A 14,494-nucleotide genomic window follows, 5' to 3' on the forward strand; every position below is an offset into this window, starting at 1 on the left:
CGCTTTCAATATTCAAATGAGATTGCTAAGCCTGCTCGAATTTCCCGCCACAGTAAGGCCTATTTTCCTGTACTACATACCCATGAATCACCTGACGCCGTGTTTGCTTCAATCGCATTTCCTATTGGCCATCGAATTCCTAGACCCCTCTAAACCGCAATTGCATTTTTCAAAGTGTGAAGCCGGCGATCGGCGTCTGTCTGTCCACGGTCGGCGTCCATAACTCACGGTGTATTCCGTTTCTCGTATCTCGGGACATTAATTGCCCATTTTACCTCTCTTAAACGTATTTTTAGGCTATAGATTAATTATATCTGGCCTCCCTCTCCTCTATAGTACATTTAACTATATATACATTTTAATTTCCCCCTTTTGTTTGTGATTAAATTACTTAAATTGTGATCTAGTGCTTTCAGACTCTTCAAACCTCAAGACAGTGTGTGCGCGTCCGTGTATTACTTCTAGACTTTCCGTACGTTTTCACCGCGACTTCCGCGTATTAGTGAGCTCTTTGTGATTATGAACTTGGGTGCGTTGCGTTCTCCAAAATTCTACAAAACAGAAGCACTCGGTCTAAGGACTCCGCCATCCGCCATCGCTCCACCATAGACGACGCCGATGCCATACTCTCCACCTTTGGATAATTGGACTCAAGGTACAACCTTAAAGTTTTGTGTGTGTTTTAATTAGACTCTAAAACTAATCTCATTTGCCCCTCACAAGACATTTTATTCCATCTCGGGACCTCAGTGCCCTTCAAATTGCAGATTCGCCATTTTCTCTAATTTAATTATTTTTCTCTTGAACTATTAATTAGTTCTGGTCCTTCGAGTTATTAATTATTTTCATTTTCACCCATTACACCCCCAACAACATCACTGCAGTAATATGTTGGTGAGGTAATTGGTATAGTATTATCCTATTTCGTTTCAATACCCCATAGACCATAAAGTCTTGTACAACTATGTAAACTTGATCCTTGCAATGCAGGTTCAATGACGGATAGTGGCTTTGAAATTTGATCTCTTTGAGCCTTGGGTCAATTATCTGGTTGTTTTGGAAGGACATAGAAGGTACTTGAAGCAGGTGTTGCACGTGTACCAATATATACTACAAAGCATCAATTTCAATTGCAGTCATTGGTTAATTAGCTGTTACAATATTGCTGTGTATTCCTGATCTTGCAATGAGGTAATAAAATGCAATATGGTGGTCACATTTGGAAAAATATCAATAATTTGATGGTTTATTCCATTTTTGGATTATTTGATTTTATAAATAACAACCCATATACGGAAATATTAGGGACAATCGGGTGATTCATCAAATCACTTTTCTTATCTCTAAGCAAAACAAGCTAAATAAATGTATAGGCAGTAGTGTCATAGTAACAGTTCACCGCCAACAGCTGTCGGGCAGATGTTAGCAGATGTTACAAAGTTAATTATTTTAAAGGGCATTCGGAGGAAATTACGTAAGAGCAGGTGGTTTTGGTCGTATGTCACTTGTGACGTATGTGGGTACTGTTTTAATTGTTTAACGAGCGAAACACAGTTTATACAATTAAATGATAGATTTAGATGAGGGTGATCATATGATGTTCAAGGTCATTTGTTTGTGTTTTAAAAAAAGGAAGCTACCCTACACTTATAGTGTAGGATAGCTTCCTTGTTTTGTTCATTGTTTATTTGTATAAAACATGAGGGATGACAATAACTTATATACTATTACAATTAATAAGGAAAACATGTGCGAACGTGCGTATCTAGAGTGAGCGTCTGCTAAAGTGTAAAACGAATGAGGTTATTGGTGGCCTTTATAAAGGCCGTTTTGTGTAGCTCGGCGACGCTTGTGTATTTGGATGTTTACTTCTTCAACTCCTCTATTGTATTATGGAGCTCTTTCCATCTTGCCATGTCTGCATTGTGCTCGGCCCATTCGATGTTGTCTCGAGGCTGAGCGCACCAAACACGATCAAATTTGCGGCGAATCTCTTTCTCCTCCTCTAGCAGTTGAAGTAGTTTTTTTCCTTTCGTTTTCGCTCTTGCTCTTCTGCTTCGATGCATGCTTGGTGTAGGTCAGAGTCTTCAATATCGCTTGTCCACTGTCGTTGTTGTTGTTGTAGGTTGGCCATCTTGTGCAAAGTAAAGGAGAAAGGTTGAGTTGACTGGTGAAGAGCTGGATGCGAAGTGACTGTTGCGTGTAAAGAAGTGCAGGTCCCTGACGAAGTGGGCGGAGCTAAAGCAGTAGGGGTGGGGGAAAGTAGTAGAGGTGGGGGAGAGCATCATGAGGGTATCATTCCATCCGTTTTAAAAGTATTTTGATTCTACGTCCCTTGTCTTGTGAGTGATGTTTCCGTTTTTCTTGATACGTTTTACAATTACATTGACAATAGGAGAACGATTCACATTTTTTACAAGCCATTCCATCTACTTGACATTCAGGTGTTTTGAAACACTTTAGATTACAACAATAGTATTTTAAATCGTATTCCGATTTGGGATCAAAAGATGAATTTGAATTACACTGTGACATGTTGCTCGACTGAATTCTAAAACAAGAATGAAAAGCAATGTGTTGTGAGCTGCTATTTATAGTGCAAGAGTTAGCAGCTCTCATGCATCTGCCACAAGTTAGTCTACATTTTTCCATAGTAGGTTAACCATTTGTGTTAGATCGTGTATGTAATTTTGATGCTTGTCTTGATATGTTTTACACCTACATTTGCAATAGCCAACAGACTCACATTTTTTACAAGCTTTTCCATCAACTTTACTCTCAGGCTTTCTAAAACATTTTAAATTACAACAATAGTTATCCAAATCGTATTTGGATTTGTAAACAAAAGGTAAATTATATTTACGCTGTGACATGATGCTCGGTGAATTGTTGAAACAAGACTGAGAGCAACTGCGTGTAGGACCTGTTATTTATAGTAAAAAGTTCAAGGTCATTTGTTTGAATTTTAAAAAAAGAAACAACATATCAGCATATAGAATTAATTATATGCTGATATGTTGTTTCCTCTTTTAATTTTTTTATTTATTTTTTTAATGACAAAAACATTTAACAAACATATGTACATAGATGGTTATTTACAGAAAAAAACTTAAAACTAACATTGATGGGTGATGTGTAGAGATAGTTCAGTGGAATTGTTTCCGCAAACTCCGTGTGATACCAAATAGAGGGATCCTGGTTGAATACCTCGCAGGTCTTCGTTTTGTAGTTGCTGCACAAATCGTCTTGGAAGATAAACTTGAAATTTCGGTTCATCACCTGGTGAAAACGGTGCCTCGCTCAGTGATGCTAAAATTGCGTCTCCATGTGAAGTTTCTGTCTTCTTCAGCTCGTGAACGATGTAGTGTTTGTGTTCCTTCAATTCGTGACATTTCTTAGTACTTAGAATGCTGGATTTGGACTGGGTGTTGAACTGATCCACCAAAGACTGGAGAAACTGTTGTGAAGCCATTTTCTTGATTAGGACTACCCTGTGAGATGTTGCCTCTGCGATGTCTGGAGTAATACTGATGAGGATCCTGAGACTGTCCACTGTATTTATAGCACACGTTCCCCCCTCCACTGCTATTTCCTTCGTAATACTTCCACTGTTGCTGTTTGAATTTATTTTTGTCCCAATAGTGAAGAACTAGAAAATTAGCTAATCGGTATGCGTTTTGTAGTGCACATTGTGTTACTGTGCGATAAGAGTGATCTGTTAAAGTACAAATAGGTCCATAATTAATTTGATGATCCTTGTCCATTCTTATGTCGAAAACATCGTGATATGTGTATTGTTGTATCCATTGTCTTTTTTCCGATCCTCTTGTATAAATATGGGAAAACTTGTTAGAAAAATGATACATGATATTGTTCAAGTGCTTATAGCTTATCAATCCTTCGTTCCACTGAATATGGTGAAAATGTTTAGTTATCCATTTGTTTGTTCTTCTTGCTTTGTCATTCAATTGGTTTACTGAAAATGGAGCTTCAAATATAAACGGGTATACGACATGTGTAATCAAATCTAAAATCACTAATTCTTTTATCACAAATTCATCTTTGTTATCACGAAATGCTTGAAATTCTATTACACAGGGTTTCATATCCATAATGTTTAACCCTATCTACACACCACCACGTATAGTGTTCAACTGAATTCACACCGCGCCTTGGTCACTCTTTTATACTGTTTTCTTTAATTACACTTCTTGGGTTGCTGGTTCTTCTTGGTTTATAGTTTCATATTCTTCAACAGCTTCTATCGCTTCTTCATCAATTGATTCGAAGTTCCTTAACTGTCTCCACATACCAACTTCATGAGGCAATCTATTAAAAATAGATGTATCCACGTGTCCGTATAATATGGTGCTTTCCGGTTGTTTTTCTAGTGTGTCAATTAAATACTCCTTGATGATTGAACTTGAGAATACAAGTTGTTTCATATATCTAGAGATAGGAGACGTTGCATGCATTAAAATGTAGAATTCTTCACGTGAGAGTAAAATTTTACTTTCATGTTGAGTTAAATCTCTAAATCGTACTTGTAGTGTTCCACGATTCTTTACTATGTCAATTTCATTGTCAGAATCCAAAAGTCGAATATTAGTTTTCCTTCCGCAAACATTAGTATTTAAGTAACATTCAATTAGATTTAAATGTTTTAGAAAAGATTCCCATGCCGTTTCAGAAAATATAACCATTTTTGTACCATGCTGCAAGATTACTGTAGGTGTATATTCCGATGATTTCATTAGTCCAGCTGTTACACTTTTACCCAAACATAGTGAGATAGGATAGTAAATGCGTAGGAAAACTTCTTTCAAAATATTAATTGGGATTGTATCTTCATCTTTCCGCTTCCTCTTAGTGCCATTTTTTTTAGTTTTTTCTTCTTTGTCCTCCTTGTTTTCTTTGTCTTCTTGTTTTCGAAACTTTAAAAATTCTTCTATTTCATTGACGATTTCTTGATGGTTTTCTTGATCCAATAATGCTGCTTCCTCTGCATCCTTTTGAACGACTGATGGAGAACTCATTTTACTCATGATGTAGTGTAGGATGTTACCCATTCAACGAACGAGCAAAGACTGATTGGTGGTGTGCGAAGCTCCTCCTTTTATAGCCGACTGGTGGTTGTGGTGAAACTCATTTACAACACTGTTTTGACTAATCCCGTCAATGGTGTGTACGTTACAATTTTATCATGCAAAATTAAACAATATGCAGATGTTGCATCAGGAACGTTCTCTTCAAACTCCATTTCTATTTTTATATCCACACTTGATGACTTTACAGATTCGTTTTGTTTTGAACAATCTATTACAATTATTGGAGCTTTTGATTCGTACTGCTCGGGAGACAGTATCGGGGTGTTTGTTTTCCCGTAGTATGAACTTTGGAATCTAGCGTACATATCATACAAAACAGTGTACCTCTTCTTAGTGAAAGAAATATTAAAGTTGTCGTAAGGGAAAAATTGTGAATTAAGAAACACTTTACAATTTGTTAGTTTGCAATGATCGAAATGGCCGGCATTAGCTAGTATATTATTCCTTTTTTTTGTTTGTAGTGCAAATATTACATATCTTGCTTTTTCCAAATGAGTAGATGTTTTTACAGTCCATGTATGTCTTTGTGTTTTAGGTAAAACTGGATATTCATGAAATTCCCAACTTCTGAATGGTATTACAATATCTCTATCTGATTTCAGTTGTCTCAACAGTGTTATTCTATGTTCGTCATTTAATCGCACATGTGGTACTCTCCAAACGATTTTGTCCAAAGTTAAATTCCAGTCTAAATTTGCATCAGTGGTTCCAGCTGCTGCGCAAATAGTATCCTTATCATTTGATGATCTTAATAACACTAATTCCTGTTTCACATTTATTATTACTCTTCTGTAATCTTCAGCAAAGCCTAGAAATAATTTCAATGGTATGTAGAAATCAAAGTTCCCTGCAGAATCAGGGGTGATTGTGTCGTTATCGGGTGCAACCCATCCTCCAATTCTTAACAAATTCTTCTCGTTTTGTGTCAAAGATGCTAATCCTTTTAATGTGCTTGTTAAACCTACTTTCTTTGTAGAATCCACAGTTACTCCAGATATTTCATATCTAATTTCATCAAATAAAAATGCCATTGGATTATTGATAAAAGGAACGGTGGTTCCAGCTGTTCCATCTTTTTTTGTTACTCTTCCTTCAATATATAGATAACTTTCGCACGGAAGAGTGTAAATATCCTGTTGTTGTATAGGAATTCTAATTTCATCATTATTATTCAATTTTGACGAAGCGTAGGGGTTGTGCGTGTGATACTCCTTTTCCCATAAAGTCTCGTCGAATGTCGGTCCTTGTGCTATATCCAGTATTTCCATTTTCAATGAGTTTTAATCCAATATCCTGTAAAAACTGAATGTTTTCAGTAGTTAATCCTTTTGCAGATGATGAGCTAGTTAGGTGTTTACCCGACAACTCTCTCTTCTTGAATGACAATCCCATGGTTTAGGTGGATGCTTTTATGTGAATCCTGATCGTAATACGTTCTTCTCTGAAGTCTATGAGGTTTCCGTCTTGATCTAGTATGTTCAACACGATGTCTGAAACCACACTGGTGTTTAAGGGAAGGTACACCAAGTTTTGTGGCTTTTCCACAATCTTAAAACCTGGGGCGACTGTCGGATAGAATGTGTGCAATATATGACTATTCTCTCCATCTCTGTATGATCCTTGTATAATGTTACATGTAATGTCTATCGTATTAACTTTCAGTATTGTTACAGTTTTATCACCAGAATAGGTCTTTTTAGGTTCTAGTATTGGAGTTGTTTCAGAAAATCCCAATAATCCTCCAATTGAATGTTTTTGAGTAAAATCAATATAATAGGAAGAAGTTATTTCAGCTTTCATGGTATTGTTATTTCCTCTTATTGTTATATATTCTTTTTCTGATTCCTTTTGAACAAGTTCGTTAAGTTCTTCGTTTTTCATTTGTTTTTGTATAAATTCGTTAATATGGTCTATTTCGTAAGATCCTGTCGGTAAACTAATTTCTTTCATTGGTGTTAATTCTCCTAAATTATTTTTGCTTTTGTAATAGTGTAATTTGTTATTGACTCCTTCAGAAATATTTGGAATAGAATTGTATGTTGTTAAATCCAATAATGCAGCTTCCCATAATCTTCCTTTTTGCAATCGTAGAGCTGGAAATAGAATACTGCGCAGAGTTGATGAAGTGCCGGTCAATGAGACCGTATAGGAAGACATCTTAAAGTTGACTAACGCTTCTAGCTAAAAAATCTAAACATAAGTGTCCGCAAATTGTTGTATCGTCAGGTTGTTCTCTGTTATAGTTGTAAAATACTTCTTTTGCTGTGCGAAAGTAACGTTGAAGCTCTTTAGGTGGTGGCATATTACCGTAACTATCGAAATAATAAATAATTTGATCAAGTTTTTTATAACATATCCAATGAGTGCCAGGACCTTCACTGTTTTCTAAATTAACTATTCCAGTCTCATTTTTCCATATTTTACCGGGCAATGCATCTTTCATAAACACTCCTCTAAAAAATGGTATTTTCATACAAGAAGCGTATATAATTAATTCTTTATTTGTCAACTCTTTGTTTGGAATTAGTATTTGTTTTTTCTTGTTTAATACACACGGTATGGTCTTAAGTATAATCCTCCTCCTTTTTTTATCATTGACCATATTGTTGGTTTCTTGTTTTTTTTATTTTGATTATTCCTTCTTTTCCTTTTAATACTACCTCCTTGCTTTTTAACCGTTCGTTTTCGGCCTTTCCTCCTCTTTCCTCCTCCAAACGTAGTTTTTGTCTTCATTGCTGCTGTTACTGCCAAAGCTGCTGCTTTTTCACCAAAACTTGCGTCACTAGATTTTACTCTTTGCCAAGCCTTTTCAGCAAGCGCTCTATCCGCTATGGATCTATTTTTTGTATCTGCAAACTTTGAATATGCTATATCGTGCTGTTTGCAAGCTTGATCTAGTTTATTTATTCCAGAATCTCCTCTTTCCAGACGTTTTTTCAATTTTGTTCCAGGTCCACAGTATTGATATCCTCCAGGCAAATGCAGTTCTACTGGTAGTAAATCTATTGTTTTGTTAACAATTGCTCCAATTGGTTTAGATAATAGAGAAACTGCTGATGATGTCAATCCTCTTCCTCTCTTCAAGCTCTCTATATCACGACTGATGTGCTTTACCTTTAACATCTCTATTTATAGGGGAATGTACCCACATCGGCTTCACTCCTCAAGTGTTTGACAATGAATGTTTCATTTATGAATTGATTTCTTATTATGTACCTTTATCAATCCATATTATACTTTTTGTATTATCATCTTCTTTGTTATATTTTTGAATATGTTGTATAATTACATGTGTGTACTTCTTCATTTTGTTCATCTTTTATTAACACTTGCTTTTATATATTATCTTTTATCTAATCCAAAGTCACCGCTTCGTGAGGTAAAACTGTATTTTAAACATTTTTCTAATGGTGAAATCTTTCTACAGGTTTAGTTCTAAGCATCTTTGTTCTGCTAGACATAAAATATTGCTTCATAATAACCCTATCAATCCATTGATCTCTTTGATCTGGATGCACTTTGTTATGTCCTGGATATGCTGGTATCATATTGTGAAAATCAAACATTACAGTACCCAAAAGTCTAGCAAGATAGTTTACATTGACAGCATTATCCATTTGTTGTGGATCTTCAAGATTTGTTATTCTTTTATTATTACATGTGTATATTTCTTCATTTTGTTCATCTTTTATTATACACTGGCTTTTTATATGATCTTTCATCTGATCCAAAGTTACCGCTTCGTGAGGTAAAACTGCATTATGAACATTTGCTAATGGTAAGTTTTTACAATCAAAAGTGGTAGTCTTTATATTATTATGTTTATATTCATCGGTTATTACAGGAACTTGTTTAAAAACTACCACATCTTCAGGATTTACTCCCCCTTTTACATTAGTTATCTTTTTGTTCTCAGCATGCCAATTTCCATTCTTTTGTAACATGATTTGACTTACAGTGGCAGCATCTGTTGGTTTTAATCCTTCTTTAACCTTATGTAATATTTTACCTTTGCAATCAATTTGTTCATTATCGTGAATAATACAATTATCTTTAACATATTTGAGGTTAACTGCATCCGAATCTTCTTTAGGGTATCCTATATCATTTATAACAAAGTTATAAAAAGAGAATCTATCTTCTTTTCTTTCAGGGATTATAGAATGTAAATATCCTTTATTGACTGAATCTTGACTATCGACAGGATCAGCTAAGTTTGTAACTCTTCTGTTTTTAACATCGTAAACTTCATTATTAACTTGTAAAGTATTTGACAGTTTTGAAAGTAAATAATCTTTGGTGACGGAATCGGAGTTTTCTATTGGTTCACCAACATTTGTTATTCTATGAGACTTGGCATTATAAGAGTCGTTTTGAAGTTGTAAGCTCAACAATTTTTCACTTTTTAAAGTTTTCAAATTTATTGCATCATTATCATCTTCTGGATCTTTTACAAACTTCAATCGTTTGCTGCTTATGTTATAATCTCCTTCAGCTGTTAATGGTAAACTATATCTTTTACCATTGGATTTTGGTTTTTCTCCAAAATTGGAATACCTTCCAAACTTGTCCACGCTCATGATTCAACTGAGTTCCCTCGATTCTTGTCCTCCTTTTATATGCGATGATTAAGCAATAATCCTTCGATTTCGTAGTTCATCGATTAAAGCTACCCATTCATTGTCCAATCCGGTATGACCGGCTTCCATGGCTTCATGTAATAATCTCATTCGATCAACCAGCTTATTGACATCATTATAATATATTATGTTGGTATTGTATAGACTTTTTAATAATCCTTTCCCTGAAGATGTAGGTTCGTTGGTTCTTGGTCTTTTGTGTAACACATTTAATTCAGCTGTAGATATAGCTCTTCTTTTAAGTTGAGATTTTTTCACTTGTGTTGGAAAAAGATCAGCTATGACACTTGTGTATTTTATTGATCGATTTCGATAAATGGGCAAATCTTTGGAATACTGCTTTTTATGTGCATTTGTATCATTTAGTATATTTTTAAACACTGATAGGTCTTTTTTGGTATATTTACCAGGTTTGTTTTTAAAAATAAGTTCAAACAGTCCTGTTGTACCTTTATATTTTTGGTTACCAATAAGGATGTTATCGTTTTCATCAATATCCAAATTACTGTCTCCAATCATAATACCATTGTCTTCAAGTCTAGCTCCATAAATGTGATATCTTCGATTAGCCTGTGTTGAATGTAACATTTGTAATAAATATTTTCTGCCCAAATTCCCTTTGAATGCTATGTTTGTGCTTAATGTACTTAAATTTGTAGGATTAGTAGATCCTTCTTCTGAACGTGCGGAAAATCCTTCCTTTTCTCTTGAATCTTCAGTTTCTTCAGTTTCTTCTGTTTCTTCTGTTTCTTCACTTTCTTCGCTTTCACCACTTTCTTCAGTCGATTGAAATTGTTTATATTGTTCATAACCTCTTGATTCTTTTTCATACTTAGAAATTGGTAGAATAGCATCTCCTTCGAAAGGTTTTTCAATATTTTTAACTAATCTGTTTAAAGGATCAGTAACAGGTTTAAATGTTGATTCTATAAACTTTTCTCTTTCGCTTATACCTAGCTTCAGAGCTCTGTTTTTATGTCTAATAGAATCACTAAGTGATTTTATTTCTTTTAAGAGCTTTTCTTGACTTGCCATGTTTACAGTACGAAGTGTTGATTTGAAATAGTGATATTTAGTGAAGCAGAACGTATTTATCAAACCCTATTCTATATCGTCCGTCTTTTATGGCTTGTTCTTTCATAATGACCAAAAATCCATACTTTTCTGCCCATGCTTTTCCACAAATTTGTTTAAACTTATCAAATGACATATCAGCATTTACATGATCGTTATATACGTGTTTCAGGTTGGTTTCATCTTGTTTGAACAAAATTATAACATTTGCATTATCTCTGATAAGCTGCTTTGGAATTTTACTGTATGTTTGTCCTATATATATGCTGTCAATATTATTATGTCTTCCCATGGCGAAATAGTTCCTAATAGTATCATGATTTTCACATGAAACGTCATCAAATAGAAATACTGAATATGGTTTAGCTTGGTTTGGTTGCAAAACTTTATCACTGGCGTTAAATTTATAAAAGTTAACACCTGACACCTGCGATATGATTTTCTCCAACAATTGATACTTTGGCTGATGTAGTGACTTTGAAAATATGTATAAGTTATTAAACCTCAATCCTTTAGGATTTGTAATCAAATTAAATACGACATTAGTTTTTCCACAGTTTGAAGGACCACTTATAATACATCTGACTGTGTTTGGAAGTAAACTACCATGTTTGCCAATGTTGATTGTGTCGTTATCAACAGTGTAATCATCAATATTACTAATGTTGAATTGATCTTTATGATGAACAATCTCCATCTTATTCAAAATCCAATGATACAATGAGCTGTTCCCGTTAAATTAGGTCTTTTATAGGTATCCAAGAATCTTCTTTTTTGTTAAAACCTAGCCATCGTACTTTAACTTGGTCTTTTTTCCTTTGTAACACTTTTTCAACAAGATATACATCACCTACTGTAGATTTCAATAGTTCATGTCCGTAGAACGCACCTTGTAACAAATTGCTTTTATTATCCTTTAATATGTATGTTTCTGGTATAGTTGGTTGCACTTTGTATATGGTAAATACTTCATTTGTCCAATTAGGTAGATATTTTTTAGTAAATATCGTTTTATACTTACTTATTCGAACTTTATCATTTACATTGAATTTTCTAGGCTTCTTTATTTCAACTTTAGGTTTTGTATTGTGCTTTATTCTTTTTAATACAAGTTTAGCATTTTTCTTGTTTACTTCATTTGGCGTCATTCCAATAGTTCTGTGAAACCTGTTGTTGTAATCACTTATTAACTTTGGTAAAATATCAATCCATAAGTAGGCTCCTCTGTTTGAAAACATTTTATACATCGCTCCTTTTAACGTTCTATTAAATCTTTCAATTATAGCCGCTTTTTTTTCAGATTTGGTTGAGTAGTGGTTTATGTTGTATTTTTTCATTAACTCTGAAAAACTTTTATTAAAGTATTCTTTGCCATCATCAGTTTGTAAATGTTTCATTTTGTTTTTATCTCTCTTTATAGCGATTTCCATGGCTTGTGTTACGCTTTTACCCAGTTTTATCCTTTAATGGTAATGCATCTGCAACTTTGGTAAAACAGTTAATCACTGTAAGTATATAATGATGTCCTTTATTTATTTTACTATATGGCCGCATTTCAATTAAATCTGCTTGATACAAATCATTTATTCCTTTTACAGTTGTATTTCTTCTTGGAAAGTTTACTCTTGCAGGTTTGTGTAGCTCATTTACAATGTTTTCTTTAAAAGCCATTATGTTGTTTTCACTGTCAATGTTGGCAAAGTAATGATTTTCATTTTTTCGTGCATCTCCTTATATAGTTATGTTGTGTTTTTACTGTCAATGTTGGCAAAGTAATGATTTTCATTTTTTCTTACATCTCCTTATATAGGTCAAGGTCATTCAAACCTTGTGTAAAAAAGGGGGAACACAGCGGGCAATGCTGTGTTCCCCCAATTTTACGGAAAGGAGAAAGGATAAGTGGTGTAGGACGATGAAAAGGTAATTAGTCGATAGGGTTAAGGGAATAGTGACCAAATGGAAGTGTGTGGATCCGGTCTGGTAGGATGTGTCGTTTGTCATCGTTGCAGGAGAGCGCCTTCTTAACTTCTGTCACGCTGTATAGTTGATGATTATAACTCCTGATTGTGTTAAAGTGTGCAGTTAAAACTTTATCTTCATACAACACTTGCTTGTAGTCTTCAAAAAGTACATTTTTCTTCAAATACAAATTCTTTACACCTTTTGCCTTTTTTATAATGTTGTCATCATGTAGTTTCACAGCATACAATTTTGATATAAGTGCCACGATTTCTTCAAGTAACACTCCGTTAGCCTCATCTTTAAATTTCCCTAATACTTTCTTGTTTCTGTCTTGATCGTAGTTTGGATGATCTTTAGGATAGTCAGAAAATCAAATTCATCTTTATATACAAATGTGCGAAGATCTCTATACATATCTTGAGTAATTATCTTGTAAATAAAAGGCATCTGTATCCATGTAAGTTATAACTATGTTCTCTCTTCCATAATGTGCAACCATCTTGTTGTAGTGAAAATCATACATGTGCGTTTTGATATATCTAATATTGACATTCCTATATACAAAGGTCGATCCATTTTTATACTAGTTTTCTTCATAGATACGGCAACAAGGTTTTCATTAATGATTACTGATGATCCAAAGTTGGGCTTCTGTACAAGTTTCTCCAATTTCCTAGCATCTGTTACAAGTTTTACATTTTTGTGTTTCCTTTTATTTTCCAGAGTTTTACCGAATATGGCATTATTCATTAATTTAAAAAAGTCCTTCTGAAAGGCTGACGTTGCTGCTGCTCTTCTTGTAGTGTTGGAATCGATGTAGGGTTTCAGCCAGCAAGATTGAGAAAATTCCAAAACTCTGTGTACTTTGGTTAGGACGAAGTCCTAATTCAAGTGCTTGTTGTACAGTCCAAAAGTGCGCTACATATCTTTGCTTGTTATTTAAATTCATCATTAATTTAGGATGTTTTCCAGTTGGCGAGATTTCAGTTTTTGGTAAAAGAGGAAGATCGTAGTGAAGGTCGTGTAGATGTTCTGGGTATTCGAAATCGCAGTCTAATATATATCCTTTGTCACCATGTTTTGAATTTGAACAATATCTCCAATTGACTCTGGGTCTATCCATTTAAAGTTATCATATGGAAGGGGGTTGGACATTGCCCATCCATACAAATTGTTTGCATCAAAATACCCAAGATAAACTGATGGTTCTTGCTGGTTGTAGTTTGGCAGATCTTTATTATTGGCTTTTACATGTCTTACAACGCTTTGAGTCAATCCTCCTCTGACACCGGACTCAACCATAAGCACCATATCAATATCTGTTAAAAGTTGAAGTTTGCAATTGGTTTCTTTTAACATAGCCTGCCAAGCTAATCCTGGAGAGGTGTAAGAATGAAGAGGGTCTAATCCGTATGCTCCTAAACAGGTGTTTCTGAATTCCTCCATCACATCACAAAGCAAAGTAACATCGAGTTTAACATAAAAATCTGAATAATCCCCTAATGTTTCCATATCAAGTTCGTTCCAAACTCTGCATGCATGTTGGTAATCTTCTGGTGATATTTCTGAATTGTTCAGCTTGTTGCTAAAGGCTTCTGGTGGAGGAAGTGATGTCTCGTCAAATCTGTGCAATCCATCGATGTAATCATAAGGGAAGACTCCTTTTCGAAGAACTAAATCCAATTTGTTGTTGTCTACTATTTTACTTGT

This window comes from Macrosteles quadrilineatus, unplaced genomic scaffold, assembly GCF_028750875.1.
Source record: "Macrosteles quadrilineatus isolate MER2022 unplaced genomic scaffold, UCM_ALF_1.0 Scaffold_9__3_contigs__length_116548681, whole genome shotgun sequence".
Classification (NCBI taxonomy): domain Eukaryota; kingdom Metazoa; phylum Arthropoda; class Insecta; order Hemiptera; family Cicadellidae; genus Macrosteles; species Macrosteles quadrilineatus.